At 35.8% G+C, this 23,726-nt stretch overlaps 1 protein-coding gene across 3 annotated transcripts in view; it reads right to left on the bottom strand.

The window, feature by feature from the left end:
• Positions 1-23,726, bottom strand: part of CSRNP3 (cysteine and serine rich nuclear protein 3) — a 189,423-nt gene that overhangs the window by 78,418 nt on the left and 87,279 nt on the right. Inside the window, exon 1 of one of the 3 annotated variants that reach the window (XM_077883089.1) lies at positions 11,042-11,331. The exons of the other annotated variants lie outside the window; for them this stretch is intronic. The gene's annotated coding sequence lies outside the window, so the exon portion shown is untranslated. Of the gene's footprint in view, positions 1-11,041; positions 11,332-23,726 lie in introns of those variants that run through there. 3 annotated transcript variants of the gene reach the window in all.

Raw genomic sequence — 23,726 nt, forward strand, 5'->3', positions numbered from 1 at the left:
TCATCTTTAACTGCAAGGGTCATTCACAGGGACATGTGGTGTCTTGGTGATGTGCCGTACATCAAGGGGCACGTTACCTTGCATTACAACATGACAGGGAGGACATTTCTTCATGATTAATCAAAGAACTAAATCACTTATTTTATGATCTCATCAAATTCTTCCAACAGGCACTAAAAGCTAAGAAACTATGATAAAATTCTACTGCAAAGACTTCGATAAGATAAGCTTGCTTGCTTCAAAGAGTGATGGGCCTGGGGCCCAGGAAACACCAATGTTAGGATTAAATTGCATAGAAAAAACAAACCTACTTTTCTTTACTTCCTTTCAGAATGGAAAGCAGTTTTGATGTTTCTTGTGGTTGCCTCACCAGATTAATGATGAGCTGAGCAGCACTGCAAACAGGTTGACGAAAATACCGGTGTGTGGCTCATCTGTGATAGCAGGTGGGAAAAGCCTAGCTGGCAAAAGCAAGATTATTCACAATGTCACACTTCATCAGCCAGATTGTTACTGGGCCAGATAGAGGATGAAGAGGACAGTTGCTCAATTAATGGTGTATAGGTTTTATTCCAATATTTAAGAAAGCAGAGATTAGCTAAGAAAAATCATACTGTGTTATTTTGAATTCTTTGGCATGATACCTTTAGTTATCCAGATGTGTTCCTATCGGGATATGATCTTAATCATATTAAATGTATTAAATCCTTTTCACCCCCAATTTTTTTTAAGCCATGAGTTTGAGTAATCTGTGATTTTCTGCCCTAATACTGACATTACTACTGCCTTGACACTAACTAGTCTGTTAATCAAACACTGATTGTGGACTAAAGTCTCTGTGAAATAAGAAAAGTCATTGCTTTAAGAAGCTGGCATCAGATGCTATGCCTTGAACACTTATCACTCAACATGTTCTCAGAACTGTGCAGCTCTGAAGAGGGGATATCTTCTTCCACAATATTAGGACCATTTCTGATTTAACCCATTTGGCAAGACATGCACATATCTGCCGCCAAGAGGATAAGGATTTGGCAACGATCTCACAAGGTAGCATCCTGCAAGGTGTTTCCACGGGGCACCTCCAATGTGAAAAATGCTGCTGGTGGCTTGCCAACAGGAGAAGCGCAAGTTGGCCAAATACACCTCTCTTGCCCAGGTGCCTGCTTCGGCCAAGAACCCCAGGGGCACTCCTGTCTAATGAATATTTTTGTTGGAGGAATGATTGCAGGGTTCCCCAATTATGTATGAATTCCTTGTGCCAGAGTTGCCCGTGACCTTGAGTTAAAGGTCTGAGTCACTTTATGTGCTTGGGATCTCAACATTTTTGCAGCTTGCCGATTTGCAGCTTGAGAATTTGATGAAAGAAATGAATGCTTTCCATAGGGGAAAAATAGGGCACATAAGCACAACTGCATGCCATCCATCTGTGGACTCCGTGGTTAAGAACCTCTGCTCTGGTGATTTACACCATTCCCCTAGCTTTGGTGGATCTCCAGAAACTGGAGAAGTGATTCATTGTGAAAATTAGTTAAAAGTATCAAAGAAGTTTGAGAATCTGTTGCCTCTTATTCCTTTTACCAACAGGGCCGTCCACTTCCTAGGGCAAGGGTCCTTCCAGCTCTCGGTTCCTCCTGCTGTCGCACCAAGGGCCCTACTTGGCCTAATCTCAAGGGCCCAAAGGCCTAGTCTCAAGGCAGACATTCCATACCAATTTTAGGGCTTGCTTTCTTCATTCTTCTCTTGGCTGCCACCTACTTCTCTAAGACAACCACTGAGAACTGACCTCCTCTGGAACTTTGTGGCTTGGTAAATCGTTCTAGGTTGCAGTATAATCTCCTCAAAATAGCATCTGTCTTGGGGAAATTGTAGTTAGATTGCCTTGTTCCATTTATATAATACCAGTCAGCTTTTAGTGAGCACCTACTATGGGCTAGATCCTTTGCGCCTATTCTCTGTATGCAATTGTTTTCTGAATTTTGCAAGGGAATCTTAACAAGGGAAACTAAGATTTCAGAAATCTAGATAATTTTCCCAAGAAGTCTGACCCAACCTTTCTCTGAAAAGTATTCCGTGACCAGCACCACAGTGTAGGTTAAGGGACCTCTCTGCACTGACAGCATGTGGTACTTATCAAATTCTACCATAATTGCTGGCTTACCTGCCATTCTCTCACACTTGACTGTAAGGTTCCTCATGGACTGAATATGTACTCAAGTGCTTGCTCAGTAAATGAATGGTCATCAATTTGGAGTCTAATCCTGGATCAGCTACTAACAAATGGTCTAATTTTAAGTAAGAGGATTACCTCCTTGGGTCTCGATTTCTACTTGTATCAAAATAAGGGGCAGACATAACTGGTAAGAATAGGCTCTGATGCAATATATTCCCCATACCTGGTAGTGAATGATAAAAGCCATGGCCTCCATCAAAGGCAGGTGCCTCTTAATTCTCCATACCATCTTCCCTCACTATATGCAAATGACAAGGGCTTAAATTGACTCAGGCCCTGCTGATAAAGGCCTTGCTGATCAATGGCTCATCTACCTACTAGTGGTAAAAGTGCTCTTTATGACTCTCTGGCTGGGGGACCCCAAGAAGCTTCCCACCTTACCTGCCATTAAGATTAGTACCAATGTAAGAAAGACAGAACTTGATTTTTAATGCTTCTTCACCCTAAACATTGATCACTAGTTAGTATTTGACAAGACGGCACCAGAATACATGTGAACTAGAAGCCAAAGTCCTCTCCTAAAGTTCACCTCCAGGTTAACTCTTTTACTTAGCAGGAAGAAAGAAAACAAACCAAGAACATGATAAAGCTTTTAAAACTGTTGAAAATTGATCAAGTGCCCATTGTAAGCCTATTTTTCCTACTCTAAGAAAAGTGCCAATGAAAAATTTATTTTATGTGCTTGCTATTAAGACTAAAGAACAGTACTTAGCCTGATTTCTTGGGTGAATAGCAAGACTTACTGCGTTAAGGAGAAAAAAAAAGACCTCACATACGTAGAGGAATTTACAATTATTACTGCAAGACTGAAAGACAACATCTTTTTTTTCTCCTTAGCACTTAAGAAGTTTCTCTTCAGTCTTTTAGAAAGCTTCTGATTAAATAGTAAAGTAGACAAGCCAGTGTAGATCAAATGGTATTTAAGGGGTAGGGATGTGATATCCTTTTCCACAAAAGAATCAGCAGAATAGTCTGAAGGGAAAAGAACTTTGAAAACATTTTCTTCATAAAGTAGTCTAAAGTGGACATCAGGGTAATATATGGCCATGCTTTAAGACTATACCCATCCAAGCACTGGGATCCTGCCAGAGATACTGTGCAAAAAATAAAGGAGATTTTAAAAATTAGAATAAATTGAAAAAAGTATTTTGAACATTCTTTAAAATGAATCCCCACCTTAGGCAAGATATAGATTTTTACTACCTCTGGCACAGAACAAATTTTTCAACTATGCAGCTAACATTGCATTAAGGAGCAATTAGTTCAAATGATATAGAGTATAAGATTAAATATCTGGGTTCTAAAATCTTGTGAAGGTTTGACTGGCACTGATTAAAACTGGTTCATAACAGAAGTCCCATCAAACTCCTACAATCTTCTAAAAGTTGGAAACTCACTACTTAGAGAAGTTCCACCAAGTCTTACAAAAGTAGAGAGCTGTGACCCTCCTCCCCTTCAATTTATTCAACATTTGTTACCCATGTATATTTATCAAAAAGCACTTCTAGGAATGCTACCGAATTTCTTTTGGAAAACCTTATGACTACATCAGTTGATACAATATTTCTAAACATCATTCTGGTCTACAGGAACTTTAAAACAGCAAACCTGTGACAGAGAGATTGTTTCATGAATCAGAGAAATTAGCACTTTTAGCTCATTAGTTAGAATCAGACTCTTTATGCTGCATAACACCATTGGATCAGCAAACATTTCTTGGGTATCTAATATGCCCCAGGTGCTCTCTGTAATTGAAAAGTCCATAGTCTATGGATGAGACAGAAATTCTGGATGGAGCTGAGGTGAATGACTAATATCTCAGTTGTAGGCAACATGGAAATTTGGAAAAGAAAAGTAGAGCAAAGGCACATAGATGAACATTTTTAAAGCAATAAAGGATATAAAATGAGAGCTCATAAAAGTACATATTGCCACAACATATGTGAGGATTTTTGTGGAGACTGTGCTTCCAGTTGGAAAGATTCAAGGTATCTATGAAGCCACATATAGTTTGAACTTTGATGACTGTGGTGCCTGCCTTCTCTACTTGCTGCATCTGAATAGAAAATGGTACTAGGGAGGTATAATCTCCGATAAACTGCTCATGGATTTCTGTTTTTGGAAAACAAGTCTCTTCCTCATCTGCTGAAATTGAAGATGTTTCATCAAGAGTCTTTGTAACTACTGGCTTAAGCTGAACTTGCCTTATCAGCAACACCAGGGGATCAACTCCTATGATTGATAGGAATATCATTTATAAAGTTTTTAAAATGTGCCAGGCATGCATCATGTCATTTCATTTTCATAAAAGAACATAGAGATGATGTACCCCACTGTGCAGATGAAGATGAGGCTTACAGATTTCAAGTATCATGTCTAAGGCCACATGGATTTGAGGGGCAGACCATGTCTTGGAAGTGACACAGGGTTGGAATTTAAACCTTAGCTCCTAAGCACTATCCTCTTCAGTTTCTTCACACTCTTCAAACTTTGAACTCACCTACCCAAGAAACTACATAATAAAGACATTTACCCATCAAGAAAACAACACACTATTTTCCTGGTTGTTTAGTTGTTCATGAATTCCCGTAATTTATAAATCACTATTGGATAGAACAAAATTACCCAGGTTTGTTGAAGTAGTTCTCAGGCTCTTTAAAATGTTAATGGGAAAAAGAAGACCAGAAGAGGAAGCCTCTCCCACCCTCTACGCCCCACCTCAGTACTTTGGACTAGCTCTCATTCTTACAGAGCATCTTTGACACTAAGTTCATGGAATCAACATTCCTTCACATCTTCAGAGTGCATGAGAAGACCTATTCAGCTAGTGGAAATGGGAAGGATGACAGTAACTCCAAAGTGTCTGAGAACAGTTAACATTAAAAAAAAATCTTGTTTCATATGCACCAAAAGATGGACCATATAAAAATATAAAGCCTCTTGTCATCAATGGCTGTGACCCCTTTAGAGTGAACCAATGCATTGCATGCTAAAGTGGCACTGTTGGTCAAGGAACCAGTTTCTGGCAGAGCACTACTTGTAGTTACTTTTGCTTTCTCTGAGAGACTGCAGATAATTAGATGTAAACACGAACACCTCATGAATGCACTTGAACTTCCATTTAGCTATAGCTTTACTCAGCATGACTATAGATAAAGATGGCAATGAACAGTTATTGGGGTTTAATGAACATTTTGAACAATAAGTAGTTCCCTTTACTTGTGAGTTTTAAAATCATCTGTGTTTTAAAATCATGTTATTTTCAGGGATACCATTTAATTTAATTGTATGATTTTTTTCTTTTGTCCCTATTGGACAAAACAGGTTCAAATTCCTGCCGATGGTATAATATGCCAGATTCTCATTGTAGTAACAAGAACTGGAGTTCAAACATGATTTTCAATATCCTGAATATAAGACAAACTAAGTTTTTTTTTAATGTTTCTGTGCTTACTATACCATGTATGTGCACGTGTTGGAAGTTCAGTATATAGGAAAAGTATGGAGGGATGTTTATCTCCCTCCCTTTGCCTGAGAAAGCCTAAAAGACTTAGAATTTAATGTAAAACACAGTGCATACACTTCATTTTTAAATTGCTCTCAGATGAAGAGCAATTACTATTAAAAAATAATAAGTAGAAATCTGAGAAAACAGTAAAATTATAAAAAGCATATAAATATGTAAAAAGCCTGTACAATTGTATACCAAAAACATCCAATAGCAACACCATTTGGTGTTGGGGAACATTTGGGAAGCAGTTTTATCTTTTCCAATAAGTCCAACGTAATGGTGGGAATAATGATTCTTATGCCATGAAGAAAAGCCTAAACTGATTTCCACTTGCTCAATGAAGCAGAATGATAGTTCTATATTTTGCTTCCATGAAAGTAATTAAGATTTTAAAAAGCTGGCCATTAAAGTTACAAACTTCACCTATTTGGAAAATTGGTTTATTTAGTGCAGATTCTTTCCCAACTGTCCTAGACAAAGTATTACTATAGCACTGCCACATGTCTAATAATATGGAATAAACATAAGTCTTTAAAAAACTATAATCTTATTGTACTTTTCGATAAAAATAATACAATTCTATTTAAATTCTAGAATAGGTGACTAAAAATGCAACCATTTATTTTGATTGTTTCCTAAGAAATGCCAGGTTAAAAGAAAGAAAGAATGCAATTGTTTTGAATACTCAATTATTTTGAGCATTTTCCTTTTATACATTATAAGTCATTTTGCTCTCATTTCTATTTTATAGGCACCAGAAGCTCAGGAGAATGACATATATAGTGATAATACAACGTAAAACCTACACATGTGATTTTAAGATAACAACAGTTATTTGTAGATTTTAGACGATGTTCCATACTGCTAGACTGAGTAAAACATATTTGCCCTAAAATCCTTTCCAAGCTTACAATATGGTCTCTAGTTTTGAGTGATGACAAAGACAGACTGGTAATCAGAAAGCAGGAAATTAATTTTTGAAAAATCATTAAAGATTCTTTTGAAATCTGATATAACACTCTTTCTTCAAGTACACTAACTGCATATCCTTCAATGATTTGTTTTTATATTACTCTTTTACTTTACGAATTTGATTAGAACTGCACTTACACAAATACATTTTTCTATATACATTTAAATATCCAGCCCGTGAACCTACTATGTACATGCTGCTGAGATTTGTATGGAAGTAGTGTGGCTCAAGCTAATGCAAAAAAGACTTCAAAGTTTTGACTGAATTTGCATAGAGACATAAATTATCCAGGATATTCAAAGCCATAAATTTGCTGCAGGACATATATAGCTCTCTTGTGGCTTACGGAAGCACAATTCTCTTTATTTCACATTTGTCTATTACCAAGTTTTCTCCAGGAACCTTCACAGAGTCTCCTTTTTGGCCTGTAGTGTTTTTATTTCTATATTCAGAATGTGCTAAGTGGTAGTGATTGCATTTAAAAGTTAACAGTATTGGATTGCCTAAATGAATTTTAAATTGGGCTCTTTCCTCATCACTGCGCTCTGCTTAGAACACACACAGAGGTTAGTAGACCCAAACTATGGGCATGACCTGAGGTAGAAGTAAAATAAAATTGTTTCAAAATTGTGTTTCAAACTGTTCAATTAAAAATGATTGACCACAAGAAAGATTTTATTTGGTTGCATATGTATATAATATATATCATATATATTGTAATATTAACATATGTAAAGTGTATCTATACATATTTATACACACACACATATACACATACACATACACACATATAAATATATATACGTAAAACAAAAGTCTACAAATATGGTGTTTGGACCAAAAGACAGCATATTCCATTCAACACACACAAGAAGGAAATTATTTAAAATATACCCCTTTAGCTGCAGTCATTATTGAAAGTTTCAAAAGAGAGTTTAGAAGAAAAGGGCAGTTTTTGCATTTTTAAAAAACTCACACAAGACATGAATTCCTTTTCCTAAATTGATCTCAGGATCCGGGATAAATGTCATAATGTCCCCACGAAGTGATAAAGGTTAAGAATCTGGCCCTAAATGACTACCACAAAGGGATTTCATAAATATTTGAAATAACTGTCCTTCACTGTTTTAAACGGCTAGCCTCTTGTTTTGCTCCTCTACCCACCCCACCTCCCCATTTTTAAATAAAAGATATTGTTGCCAAACTACCAAGTCTTAATCATTATAATAAAATTAATGCCCTCTTTTCAGTGCAAAGAAAGTAATTAAGTTTATCTAAATATGTATTAGCTCTTTGTATGTAAGCTTCATAGAATTCATTTTAAGATCTTATGCAAATAAAAAAGCATAAAGCAGTAATTTCATGACTAAACATTATTTTGTCTCTTCATCTTTCCAACATAAATTTTCATACACATACAACCTGTAATATAGACAGATGCACACTTGATGCAAATTAGACAACATTTTTTCCCCCATCAACATTTTAACTGCTGAATTGATATATTTAAAATTTTTAATGATACGGATAAACGTAGTCTGATCATGCTGCTTTAATTAAGTTTATTTAAAAATATGTTTTGGAAATAAAGCAATATGAACAATAAAAGTGAGTACACGTTTGTTTGGTACAGGTCAGACTTTACTATGATGTAATCACACATTTTACCAAAGTGTGATATTTTGTGCATGGAAAAGGAAGACTTCTGCCCTGCCTGTGACATTTATGAGAATCACTTTACAATCCAGACTTAACTGAAGGGAAAAGTCATAGGAAGTTGAACATGTGGAGTTCAAAATGGCATTGTCTAAAAAAATCCCAAAGAAAATTAGCAACAACTGGAAAAATTAAAGAAGCATTTTAAAAAATCTAACCCCCAAATAATAAATCCTTTCTTTGATACAGTGCTTAGCAATAAAATATAGAATGAACACTACCAAAACTGAAACCCTCTCTTAAAATGAAATGAAAATACAACTTATTAAAACTGTCCTTATGAGGTCTTGTGGGATATGAACAAAAGAATTCCATTATTTTATTCCAGATACCTCACAAGAGTCTTAGGCTGTGAACCCAGTTCTAATTTAAAATACAGTTCTTAAAAATGTGGAAAATCCTGTAAAAGTTGCAAGTCTTGATATTTATTTATTTAGATGTCTCAACCCAGGCTTCTCTGGGTGCCATGAGAAACTTTCCAAAAAAATAGGATGATTTAGAGGCCCCCCAATTTCAATTTCGTCCTAACATGAAATTATGCCATTGGAACAAAACACCCATGTTTCAAACTGAAAACAAAACAAAACAATAAGAAGCTTTAATAAACTAGTTAAGGGAAGCTGAGAGCTGAGAACACCCTGCCCATTTCCACAATGAATTAAAATAGCCAGTCCTCCTCCAGGCCTTTCCCAGGGACAGAGTCAGCGCATCATGAGATCTGTCACCGTACCTGCGTGCACTTTCAACCACTATGGCCCACACGCTGTAAAATCTTCACTCTGAGAAATAAAGCACACTTCATTTAACTGCTGCAAAAACACTGCTGCAGAGAAGCTCAGTGCATTTTTTTTTTTCCAGGCAACTGCTCCAGCCTTCCACCAGCCCTGTGACCTTTGAACTCCCTTCTTGCCCCCCTCAACCCCCCTCGCTTCTGCAGTCAAAGCTTCAGGAGCTGGTCTCATTTGCATAAGGTTCAGGCAGCCCTCCAGCAGCTGAAACGGAATGCTGGGTAAGGGAGCCTGGAACTGCAGTCCGGCCCCAATACCTGAATCACCCGAGGGGGGCAGCAGGCCATGGGGAGTGGGCACCGGCTTCCCTGGGCTGCCAGCAGCCAGACCCCGGGTCTATTAACGGATAAGTGTTTTTAACTCTTTGTTTTAGAGTCCTGCATCACCCCCCCCCCCACCTCCCCACCAAAAGAAGCTGTCAGCAGCAACTCTGGTAACCAAGGAAACCCAAATAGTCAAATACTTCATTTAAATACATGTGGAAAACCAATTTAAAAATTTCATTAACTTCCCTTGTTTTTGAGACCTAGCTATTTTCTTTCCCACTGGCGTACATATTGCATGCATAATCAGGGACAGAGGGTATTTTGTGTTGTCGTGGTGGTGGTTTAAACAGCATTTTACAAGCATAGATGTATTTTAGTTACTATGCAAATATAGGAAGTCACGATAGTAATTCTATAAAATGTTAAATGTGCCCTCGTGTTTTAAAGACGATCGTCTCCTAAATGGTGTCCAAGACATTAATTGTTAAGAATTTAGGTCCCAAGATGCCTTTCAAACAATACAGCAGTAAAAATGTAGAGCAAAGTTAAACTGTGCATTGAAATTTAAAGATCCATGTAGCAGTAATGCTTGTCTGTCTTTGCCAAAGATGTTCAGTGTTGTGCTATTATTTGCTAGAGTTATTTCTTCCCTTGTCTTCCTACACACAGCAATCTCTCTATTTAAAACATAAACTTCTCTATTGCTCATAAACCTAAGAAGTGGTTATTTTCTAGATACAGAAGGTCATGTGTGTACATATTTTTATACATAGACATGAAGGCACACATTCTTTTCTAAATGGTGAGTCGATGGAAATATGCATCATCACAAAATTAATCCATTCTTGTTTTGAAAATTAAGCTAATTTGTTTTTCTCCATTAGTGAGGGAATGATATCTATAAAATAAAAGGTTTTAGGAAGTATTTATTTTCCACCTATCAAAAGAAACATAAGATGAAAATAAAAGGCACACAACAAATTAATATAGGTATATATTACGGTAGTTAAATATAAAATGCATTGTTCTAATAGTAGCATTATTAACGTTTCAAAATTTTCTTATTTAGAAATTTTTCATTTAAATCATTAAATATGCCAAACCTTCCTCTTGCTGTGTACGGAAAGACATCAATAAAATCTGAATGATATATCATCAATTTATAGGACATGTAAACTATTGCAATACAGGATTTTTTAACACTGGAAAAATAAATCTGGAGCTTTTAATTTGAGCTATTTATTAGTAGTATTCTGACTTCTATTATTTCTGCATATAGAGAAGCTTAGGAATCACTGGATGAATTTTTTCTTACCCATAAATTTTTAAATAGGATAAATAACTTTTCAGTTTACTAGATTCAAACAAACATTTCTCTATCACATCTGACTACAGCAACAATTTAATCACATTGGGTCAATTCAAGTGCATCCTTCATATTACACACTGCGAATATCTTGCAAAGTTTTTGTTTAAGGGAAAACACATATTAGCCCATCCTCATTTAAATCCAATCAAACACAAGGAAGTGTTGGAGTAATTTATAAAATCACTGACCTGTTCAAATAGCTGTAGTCTTAGTCCTTGCACTCTTTATTCATTAGAATCCAAAATAAATTGATTATCATTTTATAATATGTGTCAGCATCACCGAAGGCACTGTTCTTCCTGGTTCAGCGGAATCTTCTTAAATTTGCCAGCCCTGTGTTTTATTGCTGGTACCGTATGCTTTATTGTTCAGCGACAAGAGCTTCACTCTGCACAAAGACTCATTACCTACTGCTTGCTGCACGGCATCAGCCTCACTGAGGCTGCCTATATGTGATCACATGGGAGTTTTGTCTGAGAAAGCCAGGCATGCCACTGACTTCACTGTGTCTATGGATATTTTTATCAGCTGAGGTCTGCTAGGAGGAAGGAATAACAGATTATGAAGCTGCTCTAAGTCATTAATGCAGCCCGACTTATGGAAATCCTTTCACAAGATTTTTTTTATTGTTATTATTATGGAAAACGTTTGAACAGGCATTCAAAAGAAGTTAACTAGATTTTATTTTAATAAGAGGCTGAATAATAATTTAAGGAAAGGGAACTAGCAAAAAGCGGTTTTCTACCTTCTGCTTTCTGCAAGTACTTTTGTACAAATGTTATTAAAGAGCCTTGCTCAACTGAATGATTTGACGGTATGTTTTTAACCTTTAGATTGCTGGTGTTTCTTTTTCTTAGAGGAGGTTATTCTCTAAAAGGACAAGTGGCTGTTTCTCTGAAAATCTCCTCAATGAAAATTTCAATCACTGAGAGATACTACATATGAATAAAAATAGAGTTATTCTAATTACTTTTGATAAAGTAGATAAGAGGGCGAGTCTCTTATTGATGTATATAAATGAGGTAGGTGATTAATTTATCTTCTCAAAAGATGACACATTCCTAGAACAGCTGACTTAAAAGAACAATGAAGATTTCAATTTAAAGATCTAAAGGACATGTGGTTCATATTAATTCTTAAAATCGCAGTAACTTATTCTAGACAGCTAACCTCAATAAAGCATATGGTTTACCTTATCTGATTTCAGTGTTAACAAGTAGTTTCAGAGCTGACTATTTAACATTCACAGGAATTTTCTGCTCTATAGATATTGAATTAATATATGCACACACATATGTGCATATGTACATATGTGTGTATGTACACACATGCATACGTATGTACGTACACATGTATAGGCAGATTATCTAAAAATGTTTTTTTAAATAATTAAATAATTGCTTAAAATTATTTCCTCCCATTCAAAAATGGATTGTGGATTTCCAAATGAAAAAGCTATTTAGTTATCGGAAGTTGATGAAAAAATCAATTTCTTATCTCTTTAATAATCTATCTACATTGAATTGGTAATTGAAAGCTTGTTGCTTGCTAATCTCAGTTGAAATTTTATGACAGATACATGCAAAGTGCAACAAAGAGCACAGAAGGAAAGGATGGAAGCACCATAAATGAAGACCAGAAAATAAATTTTCTGTATAGTTAGACGTACAGTGCATTTTAATAGTGTTTGTAAATAATACAGTAATCTTAAAATGAGTAAACGTATATACCTGCTTAAGCCTTCCATTAATAAGAAATTATTTTCTGGAACCAACTCCCACTTAAAATTTTTGTTGTCAACTGAAATTTTTTAAAAATAATTTTAAGCCAGACTAGGCAAGTGTAGCTAAATAGCCCAGTCCTTGTATACAATGACCTAACATTGTTCTTTACAATATTTGTTGGGTTAACACTGATTTAGAATGTTTTGTGACGTAAGTAAATGCCTTTTGGTGGGCCTTTCTTAACATTGAAAACTATTTAGCTATGTTTTAAGTGCCACCATTTTAATTTATTTGTTCCAAAATGCTCATGTTCATTTTTTCCTCTGCACACAAGAGCTACGCTAAAGCCACAAAACCTTGGGGCATTAAAAGAAAAAGGGAAACGGTGCTCTTATATTATGATGTGCTTCTAGGTTTTTAAAGATATGTACATTCTAGCTAATATCTTTGCTGATGTCATCATGTTAATGTACAAGGAAATAAACAAAAGGCAGCCATTTTTCCTTTACTGCATCACTTCAAAAACAGTGAATAAAATGGTTGCCAAATGGAAGGAAAGAATCAGCAGAAAACTAAATTACTTCCAAAATCTTAGGAAAGGGAGGGCACGGGGTGTGAAATTGGAAATAAAAACTACATGTATGTGAAGTTTGAATGAATGCATGTGAATAAATAATTTACAATAAGGAGAATAAATAATCAAACACAAGGAATATAGAAATAACTAGCAATTAAAACAAATACCGGCAAAATAATAAGTCTCCCATGGAAAGACCATAGTCTATAAACTTAAATGTAAAAGCCTATTTAGTCCAATAATATTTTATAAAAGGTATTTAAAGGTGGACAACAGAACTAGAAAGATCTAGAAAAGGACAGAATGATTATGAAATAGTAATAATCTTTCCAGGTCTGCTATTGTCTTAAATGACCTTGGTCATTTGGTGAATTATTCTAGCATCTCGTGCTTTAATTTTTAAGTCTGCAAACAGGAAGAGAAAGGTCTTTGGGAAGTATGTCATGTTAATATATGGCAATATTTTTATAGTTTAGTTCTCTAAATTGGCCTTAATCAAGCATTGTCAACGAATATTAGTAAAATAAGAAAAGATGATGTAAAATCCTAATGATTGTTGAAAAGAATTTTTAAACACATTATCCTACTAGCAGAGACAAACAGAAGCAAGAGATGATTTTATTCTATTACATGCAGAAAAAAATAGAAATAAAGTAGTAACTAATTTGAGAACAACACTCATAAAATTATCTTAGGATTAAAACAAATTACAAAATATACCCATCTTTCCAAAAAAAAAAAAAAAATTCTGGAACTCTCTGTCAGTGACATGACAAGAGAATTACAGCAGAGCATCTGATTCTCACATTACACAATGAACAATGGTGCCTCTGCTTATATAACAGTTTCATCAGCCAAGAATTCTTAAAATTTGAAATTAACAGAGAAACACAAGATCACAACTTAAAGGAGCAAATTCCATCCAAGATTAAAAGGATGTTTTAATTTACTGTTACACTAAAAACTGTGAATTGAAAAAAGATATTTGATTTTTACAATTGACTCTTATTGGCTTGGTTTTTCTCTAATGAGAAAGAAGCATCATAGAATCATTTCATTTGCCCCCTCCCTTTTCTACAAAATAACCAAAGCTTATTGTATAACTCAAATGTGACCCAAAATGTGTGCTATTGAGCTCATGCAGTAATTTGGGCAGAGATATGCTAAATGAATGATCTTTTGAACATTCAATTGCATGAAGGAAGATGGAGGAGAGGTACTTATACCATCACGTGTGTTTCCTGGAACCGTATTAATTGGCATATATACCAGCACCTCCTGTTGGATTTACTCTTGACCAGGCAGGATTTTCTTGATACATTTCATCCTCCTTTACAACAAATTCAGAGAAGTCAATAAGTTGCCCATGTCAGCATCAAAATCCAGGGCTAATTCAATTCAATTCAACAAACCCCTATTGAGAGGTTACCATGTACCAAGCTCTGAAACAGTTGCTAGGGATATAAAAAATGAAATATACATTGTTCCTAGGAAGATTTTAATTTCTCTAGCAAATAAATAAATAAAAAAGAAAGAAAGAAGTTGCTGAACATGTTATAGGAGGGTAGTAAAGTATGGACATGTTTTTTCAAGTTTGAATATATTATTGACTTAACATGCATTTTATGTACAATCAATACAATTTCTACATTTTAAGTATTGTTTACTAAAATCAGAAAATCATTACGGTAATTAAGAATCGTTTATCAAATACACACACACATATGATAGCTGCAAATTCTGTGCTATATTTCTCATCAAGAGGCTGAATCTCATTTCCCCCACCTTTATTCTAAGGTAGTCTTAATGATTTGCTTAACCAACAGAGGCTGCGAAGTTGATGTTTTGGAAATTTCAGTGCAGTGCTAAGAAATGTTGCCATTTATACTTGAACCTCTTGGACCACTCTTCAGGAGTCTGACTGCCACAGAAAAGATCTGAGTACCCTAAGACTGCTAGGGTGAAGCCACATATAAACTCTCTGGTCAACAATCACAACTGAGCCCAACATCTTAGCCATTCCTGATGCTTGACACATGAATAAAGTGCTATCTTGGCCCCTCAAAACCTACCCATCCACCAAATAGACACCAAAAAATGATTCTAGTTGCCACTATGTGGAAAAGAATCACCTAGCTGAGCTTTTCTCAAATTCTTGTCTGTTGGAATTCGTAAGATATAATAAAATGGTTGCTGTTTTAAGCGACTTAAGCCTTGTGGTAGTTACTCGGCAATGACTAACTGGAACATATGACAGAGACAATATAATAAACCTAAAGTACACAAAACTACAATCTGATACACATATTCAGTGAAGTCCAGGAATTTCATTCAATAAAATGAAGGCACCGAATGGGTGTATTAAAAAGGAACTACAACTTGGAAGCATGAAAAAAAGAGAAGCAAAAATATTCAAGGAGGGTTCAAAATAAGAAGGACTGAGTTATCTGAGAAGATTGTACTGCAGGAAGGGGGTTTCTGAACAAATAGAAAAGAAACTGCATAAGTAGCTGAGAGACATAGTAATTCCCATTTGCAAAATGGTGCTTTGGGAAAATCCCAGAACCAATGTAAGAGCTTTATTATGAGAGGAACTCTGAGGAAATTGGGATGACAGGCAAGTGATGGGAGGATGAAAGAGAAAAGAGAAATCTGATGATCTTTCTAGGAGTGCTCTGAAGCTTGAGATGAGGAGATTTTTGCAACATTGATGTTGAAAAGTCACCAACACATAAGCAAAGAGGTGTGGTCAAAGTGGTAAAGAAGGCAGCTCTGACACTTAGGAAGTGGCTAGACCATGGGGAGCTGAGGCAGCAGCAGGGAGGCTGATGAAGAGGAGATAGGAAGAAATGATGAGCATCTGAACTAAAGATACTGAGTGAGGAATGAGAAGAAAAGAATTAGTCATGAAGAAAGAAGGTTGGACGAGCCAGTCTCTGATCTTTTACGGCTTTAAAAGTCAATGGTTCTATGAGTCAGTTACCAAAGATATGACAAGCAGAGAGCATTAAACTGGTTTTGTTAGACAGATTTAGTCATGTCACCAGTATTTTCATTCGTATTGGCCTCAGTTTGTCAACATTCAGATATTGTGAAAAATTGTTCCTATCAGATATGCTGTGTTTGGGAGACTGCAAAAGACAAAAGCAACAGGACCTTCCCTATATAACGTACGTTGGGGAGAGTACTTATATTTCCCTGTTGACTGATTCCTAAGTTAGGAAAACAATGTAGGGAAATGACAAATATGCCCTCGTTCTGTAAAGATAAAAAAACAGGTAATTTTGGATGACACAAAGTGAAACAACACACACACATACACACCTTTACCTACCAAAGTAAACAAGCCTGTTGGGAGTTTTATCCTTTTGCATCTTCTTTCTATCTGGATATGAGGCTACCAAGGTAGCAGATGTTAAGTGGCCAGTGAATGGCCACTCAGAATGATGCAGGTTAAATGGTAGGAAGAGCTCTATAATTGCTGTACTGCACATACAATTATGTACATAAATCATGGGAACATGGCTGTAAGAAGTCTTTATGCAAAGTGACCCAGAGAAGAAAGTATCCAGATTTCCCCGCTACCCTTCAGTCTCTTTATCACCACAAAGGCATTAGAAAACAGCATTTATCAAGAGAATAGAGTAAATGAAGCAAACCTCCTCCCTGAGAACACAAAGAATACATTTATTTCTCAGTAACCATCAAAGTTAATTACAATGATTTCTTCTTTGCTGAATTAGATGTCTAACCTGGGACAAAAAAATATGGAGTCAAACAGCATATCAGCAAAAATCAAACATAAACTGAGCAGGTAAAAAAAAAAAAAAAGAATAATTTAATAGGATTGGTGGCTTTTCCTTGTCAATGGGAAGGTTGCACCATAACTAAAGGGCTGCTATTGGGGTAAGGCACGCACAAAAGTTTCCTATATTTTATCTCATCCATGTAAGTCTGTAAATACTTGGCTGACAGGCTGAGTCTACTTTGGCTTATATAATAGAATTATACAGAAACAGCTTTGGCATATTATTTACCTGAGTTCATTCATTTGTTCATTCATTCATTCATTCATTCATTCATACATTTTTTCATTTCACATTCACTGAGTACTATGTGCTCAGAAACTGGTTCAGTGCTCTGATAGTTTATTTTTTTTAAAAGATTTTATTTATTTATTCATGATAGACATAGAGAGAGAGAGAGAGACAGAGACAGAGACACAGGCAGAGGGAGAAGCAGGCTCCATGCCGGGAGCCCGACGCAGGACTCGATCCCAGGACTCCAGGATCATGCCCTGGGCCAAAGGCAGGCACCAAACTGCTGAGCCACCCAGGGATCCCCATTGCTCTGATAGCTTAAAGTGATGAATAAGTCACAGTCTACAAACTAAGTGGCTGTCCATCTAGAGGTAGAAACAGATAGAAAGAGTTACAGCATAACGGGGTAGGTTTTATAATTGAAGAATATATAAGAACATCAGGACAGGAGTGAATAATACTATATAAAAATAGCTAATAGTTATCAAACACTTACTAAGACTGAAGTGCTTTACTCTATATGTATTAATTAACTCATGTAACCATTGCAAAAGCCTATGAAATAGCTACTTTCACCATCTCTACTTCATGGATAAGATGATTGAGGCCCAGATTGGTTAAGTGACTTGCCAATGTAACAATCAGTATCCAAACCCAGGCAGTATGGCTTTAATGCAGTGCGGCTCTACTAGGAGCATGTAACCTAAAGCAGTCATGTCAGTCTTTACAGAAGGGGTGACATGGGAAATAAATCTCAAGGGACGAGTAGGAGTTCTTTTTTGGAAAAGAAGAAGTGTATTCTAGGCAGAGGGCTGGAATATATAGATTCCGAGGCATGACTAATATATGTGTGAAGGAAACTAAAAATTTCACTGTGAGAATGGTAGGGTTATTTGATCTTCATGGGATGGTGCATTTGGGATGCTGGGATGTTTGGAACTCACCTTGGCATCAGTTTGTACCCCCGGGTATTTAAGTGGCTTGTTTGTGATTTATTAGGTAACTCTGGAGAATGAATTGGAGAGGGTCTAGAAGAAGGGATACCAAATGAGACTGTTGAAATATCCCAGAAAATTTACAAAGCTCTGAACGAAGATAGTGGCACCCCAGGGAACTGAGAGGAAACATATTGAGAAAGTAAATCAACAGATATTTAGTCTGGAAGTGAACAAAATCCCTAAATCCAGGAATTTTAATTTGGGAGACAGCATGGATGAGGACACCACTAGCCATGGTTAGAAACAGCGAAAGAAGCTTAGATGTAGAGCCATTCAGTAGTAAACACGGAAGGCCCACCATGTATCAGGCAAGAGTATAAGGTTTTAAGGATACAAAGATGCCATCTGGGCCCCTTGTGTGTTCAATGCCTGCCAGAGGAGCTCACAGACAGAAACTATTACCCAGATACGCAATTCCCTCCATCACAGATAACTTGTAAGAGTATAGGATTTCTCTCAGTGGCCTGATTAAAGGTTAAAAAAGAACAAAGGTGGCTTGTCCATAATAAAACTTCAAATCTGGAATACCATCAATTGAACTTAATTGTGGTGGTTATATATATATATATATATATATATATATATATATATATATATATATAATATATGTGTTCTGTGCAGATTAAAATCATGATCCAGATCACAAAATCCACATCCATACTTTCTAATAATCATACAACATGAAGAAATACAAGAAATAAATTAGATTTCTCCTTTAGGCAAATATTTTAATGAGCTTAATCCTGTGGCTTGCTATTAATGCTAGTGACTGGCTTCTTTGAAATGAGGCATGCATTTTCTTTCTTGTTCATATAGTCAGCTTCCTATTTAGTATTCATTATTCATGTCTATTTTTATCAAAGAGCACGATTACATGAAACCATGATCCAAGCATGTTTGGCTCTAATTTTTATCTGTAGAGAGAAGAAAATTATACACCCTTACTATACTGGAATATGATTATTCTGTCCATATGTGATCATAGTATATACGTGTCCCTTCATATTAGAATGTGGTGCTATTTAGTTTGGGTGGTCAGGCTAAAGGATAGATATTCTTTTCATACCTGTTTTAGTTTAGAATTAAAACTATGCCATTGAAATAAAAAGCCATTAGCCTCATAAATAAACTAGTGAAAACAAGTTTTGATCATAGTCTCAATAAAATCTATCTGGATATCCTAAGAATTTCTTGTGTCAATAGCAAACCATGTGGGATTAAGAATAGAGAAAAGTGTAAACACATTTTATTTGAGTATTATGATCTCAGATAACTTTAGTTGACAACCATGGATACTGCAGCAATTGCCACTCTTCGGAGGCCAGAGCATAACTGGGATCTTTGCCTCTTTAATTACTGATAGTCATCTGTGGAACATGCAATTATGATGGCTGAGAAAAAAATTGAGCATCATATTGTTACTGTTTTCCATTCCATTCACAGTGGAGTGACTTTAACCTTGTCTGTATATGTTTGTTACGTTGTATTTACATAGTGCTCCTCTGACCCAGGAAGCTGATGGGGACATCGCCCCACTTCCAACATACTCTAACTTACTATGTTCTGTGGCCACTACAGAACCAGGTACCAGCAATAAATTTATGATTTCATGGACTACAGAAAGAAAAAGGCTTTTAAATACAAAGATATTTCAAGAAACCACACTTAGAATAATTAAAACTTGAAATCATCTAAATATACTTAATACATGTTTATTAATGTAGTTCAATATGAGACAGCCATTAGAATCAGAATCATTCTGACTATATAAAAACAAAAAAAAATGTTTCCAAAATTAGTGAAAAAATTCACCAGAAATACTAACAAATACTATTATGATTAAGATGCATGGAAAAAGATTAGAGAGGAACTAAAGGCCTTAAGGGAGTATGTGAGTCTATAAAGCAATATGCACACGTTGATCTCAATATTTTAAATATATAAAAGCATAAAATGATTGGAAAAATAGCATAAAAATCATAAAAATAATTATCTCTTGGATATTTGGTAATAGGTGATTTTGGTTTTCAATTTTAGCTTTTTATGTATTTCACAGGTGTTCTTTTTCCTGTTACTAATAACACAATGTAAAATTTAACGATATTTGAATTGTTAGGTTGAAATTAACTATGCTAGAATTAGTTTAATAATAAGAAAAGCATTTCAAAATAAGAATATTGTTCAAATGATTTCAACTGCTGTAAGTTTAAGCTTTTAGATGTCAGGGAAATTGAACTCTGTCTCCATATTCTATCCTCAGGCTGGATTTGGTGCTTGATGCCATCCTGTCTACGAGGCTCCCTTAAGACATTATTGCTTTTGATTGATGAACAGAAATCTTTCCAACGCTTTCTTCAGGAAATCATACACTATGTTGTTTCCCTAAATTCACTACTGAGACACTACAAGGAGGTTCATTTATCTACTCCCACCTCCTGTCTCAGTGGCAATGGACCCAAATGGGTGATTGCAGGTGACGCAGTAAGGTGTGAGTGAGGAACCTTCCTTCTTATTGTAGTGAATTATTTCACTTGCCTGGAGGAAAGAGATTGTATTATAGCAAAACTAGTTAGGATACTAGAGGGACATGTTACATGTTTAAAATGGAGAAAGAGCTTGAGAATTAAAAAAAAAAAATCTGTAGCTGGGCATTATGTAGTTCCAGTAGAAATTTAACAACAGAAAAAGTGGAAGGCCTGGAGTGAAATGCTGAATTGGGAAAATATTAGTGTCTTCATACTAAGTCTCCCTTATGCTTGGAGAGTGCTTGCCATACAGAAGTCCAGCAACTGAACTCTTGCTTTCTTGCTCTCCCAGACAGGCATGATGCTGAGACATCCAAACCCAAACACACTGTCAGTGAATTTGGGTACAGATATTAATTGTACATAGGTAAGAACCAACCATAATAGATTTTGAAAGTGTTTCCCAGGCAACAAAGTGAGGGGCAACGTTTAATCTGCATTGACCAATAAATCTTTGGCTGTAAATGGGAGAGTTTGGAATAGAAGCCCACTCACAGTCCGTAGCACAGTATGAATTGTAAGATGCCCCTCTGATTTCTTATCAGGTGAACTCTGAGTCCCTTTAAAGACTCGGCTCACAAGTGCTGTCCCTTTAAAGCCTATCTCCATATCCTCTGCACATGGGAAGAAAGAAAGCATTCCTTTCTCTCTCTTTCATGTTTATTACTTGACTATACATTTTACAACATCATACAGTATTAATGTGTTTGCATTCTAGAAAGATAACAATAAACTGGGATCTCAAAGATAAAGGCTCTGTCATGTGCATGTTTATATCCTTAGAGCCTACCTCAAGGCTTTCACATTAGAGATGCTCACTGCTGTTGAACAAGTTCTTGTGAGTGTGTTTTTAGAACATAAAGTATACACGGGCCTTTAGAAAGCTGTCCTTAGAATGTTTGATGATGCTGGTAACCTGCAGGCTGTTATTCAGAGGACAGAATTACTGTTTCACACCAGTTTCCAGTTTGTGTTTCTGGAGCTTGTCTTAAAAAAAAAAAAAGACATAAAAAGCTGGAGATCTTGCATACCCTTCCCCTCCACGTCCCCCACAACAGTTAGGAAAATTGGATCAGATAGGATATCTTGCAATTTACCTCCTCTTATAGCCATTCCACAGTTGGCAACACATTTACACCTTTGTTGAAAATTTCTCCTACTGATAAAATTTTTAAGCCTGTTTCTCAAATATGAATCATTATTACTAGGCCTCTTGCCAATAATTTTTTCCCTTTCCTTCTTTTCCTTCAAATGCAGAAAAGATGTGTTTCACAGTTACTTTGCACACATTTATTTACCTAACACAGGCTCTTTGAAGTCATAGGTAGAGTTCTTTGAGAATACAGACACTTGCACAGCAAGAGGTACCAAGGCTTTGCTAATGAGCCTTTACAAACATTTTCATATTTTGGATCAACACATCTGCCAAGAGGTAAGACATTTTAAGAGGACTATTTCTGTCCATAGAGGCTCTCTGTCAACTCATATTGTCAAAACTATATAAGGTAGACAAAAATGTCCATGTGTTGATATCACATGTAGAGGAGCTTTTCATTTGTATTCATTTAGCATTAATTTCACTGGACTTCAATAGTCATTAACATAAGAAATACTGCTTCAGACATTGATTGATAATGAGAAACCCCTATCCCCCATCAAACCTACAACAGATGGACCAGAAAGAAAAAGGGTTTACAAAGTAGAAATTCCTTCCTAAGTTTTTGTCTATCACAACTGCCTATTTCCTCTTCAGGAAAGGGGCATACCGTGCCGTGGAAAATAGTAAAATTTCAATTTAGTAATGAAGAATTTCACAGGACCAAAGAGCTTTTAATGTGGCCTATATTGCACCAATTTTATAAACATTGGCATTAAATTTGTAGAAGAGAGAGTAAATGTAATTTTATAATATTTGCAGAGAAAATAAAATTCAAATGAACAGTCCATTTTGGGATTCAGTGACTATATTGCCAAAATTGCAATGACTTTTTGTACAATATCAAAAGAACACAGAACAAACAGAAGAATTATTACTGAATAGAAAAAGTAAGAAATTATTCTTGGAGAGGAAGAAAAAAGATTTCAACCATTCTGTCTTTATAAGTCCAAATTCACGTGGCCTTTTAGGGAGTTTGTGCTGCCGAACTTGAATTTGTTCAACCTTTGGAAGGACTTGAATTTTCTCCTGAGATGTTTTAAACAATTTTTTCCCTCATAAGTTACCATGCAAAGTAGAAAGATCACTTGTAACTTTATCCTGTTTTACCGACAGGAAAAGTAAGGCATAAATACTTCAAGTGGCCATTTTCTTAGCTTAGAGAAATGTTTTTTTTTCACTCAAGTGCTCTGGCTTTTTATTATTTAACTGCAGGAATATATTTGACAAGTGGTAGTCCTTAGTAACTAATATAAGGAATTAAAGTATTTCCTTTTATATGTTAGATGAATGGATAGGGTTTAAAGGGATGTTTCTTGGCCTTAAACACACAAAGTGGACAGCTAACTAAATATAAAAATAATAACATTTTTTTGGTCTCTTGAATGTTTAAGCTTCAGTGAACCAAACCACATCATACACACTAATGAAAAAAATGGTTTAGAGATTAAAGACAGATCACTAAAAAACTAGATCGACAAGCCAAGTACATAAAGGGACAACATCTGGTTCCCCATACGGACCTGCATTTCAGATCGGATTGAGTAGTTCACCAAATTATACATAAATATTTTGAGCTTTGCTTTTAGGTAATACTTTATCACCTGATTACCACAGTGATTTTACTGTGAAAAAAAGAATGATTTGAGTAACTCGAGCTCAGTTTGGTAGCAAATGCGACAATATAGCAGCCAGACTTCTGGTGGTTTGGTGGACACTCAGAGAAGATGGGAAAGCTTTGGAGCAGTCAGAAACATTCATCAAGAACCACGAGGAAAAAGATAGCATACGTCTCAGGCTGGCTATAGAGTAACATGACAGAAGAGGATGCAGGAAAAGAGATAGATAAGCAT

The sequence above is a fragment of the Canis aureus genome, chromosome 34 (assembly GCF_053574225.1).
Source record: "Canis aureus isolate CA01 chromosome 34, VMU_Caureus_v.1.0, whole genome shotgun sequence".
Classification (NCBI taxonomy): domain Eukaryota; kingdom Metazoa; phylum Chordata; class Mammalia; order Carnivora; family Canidae; genus Canis; species Canis aureus.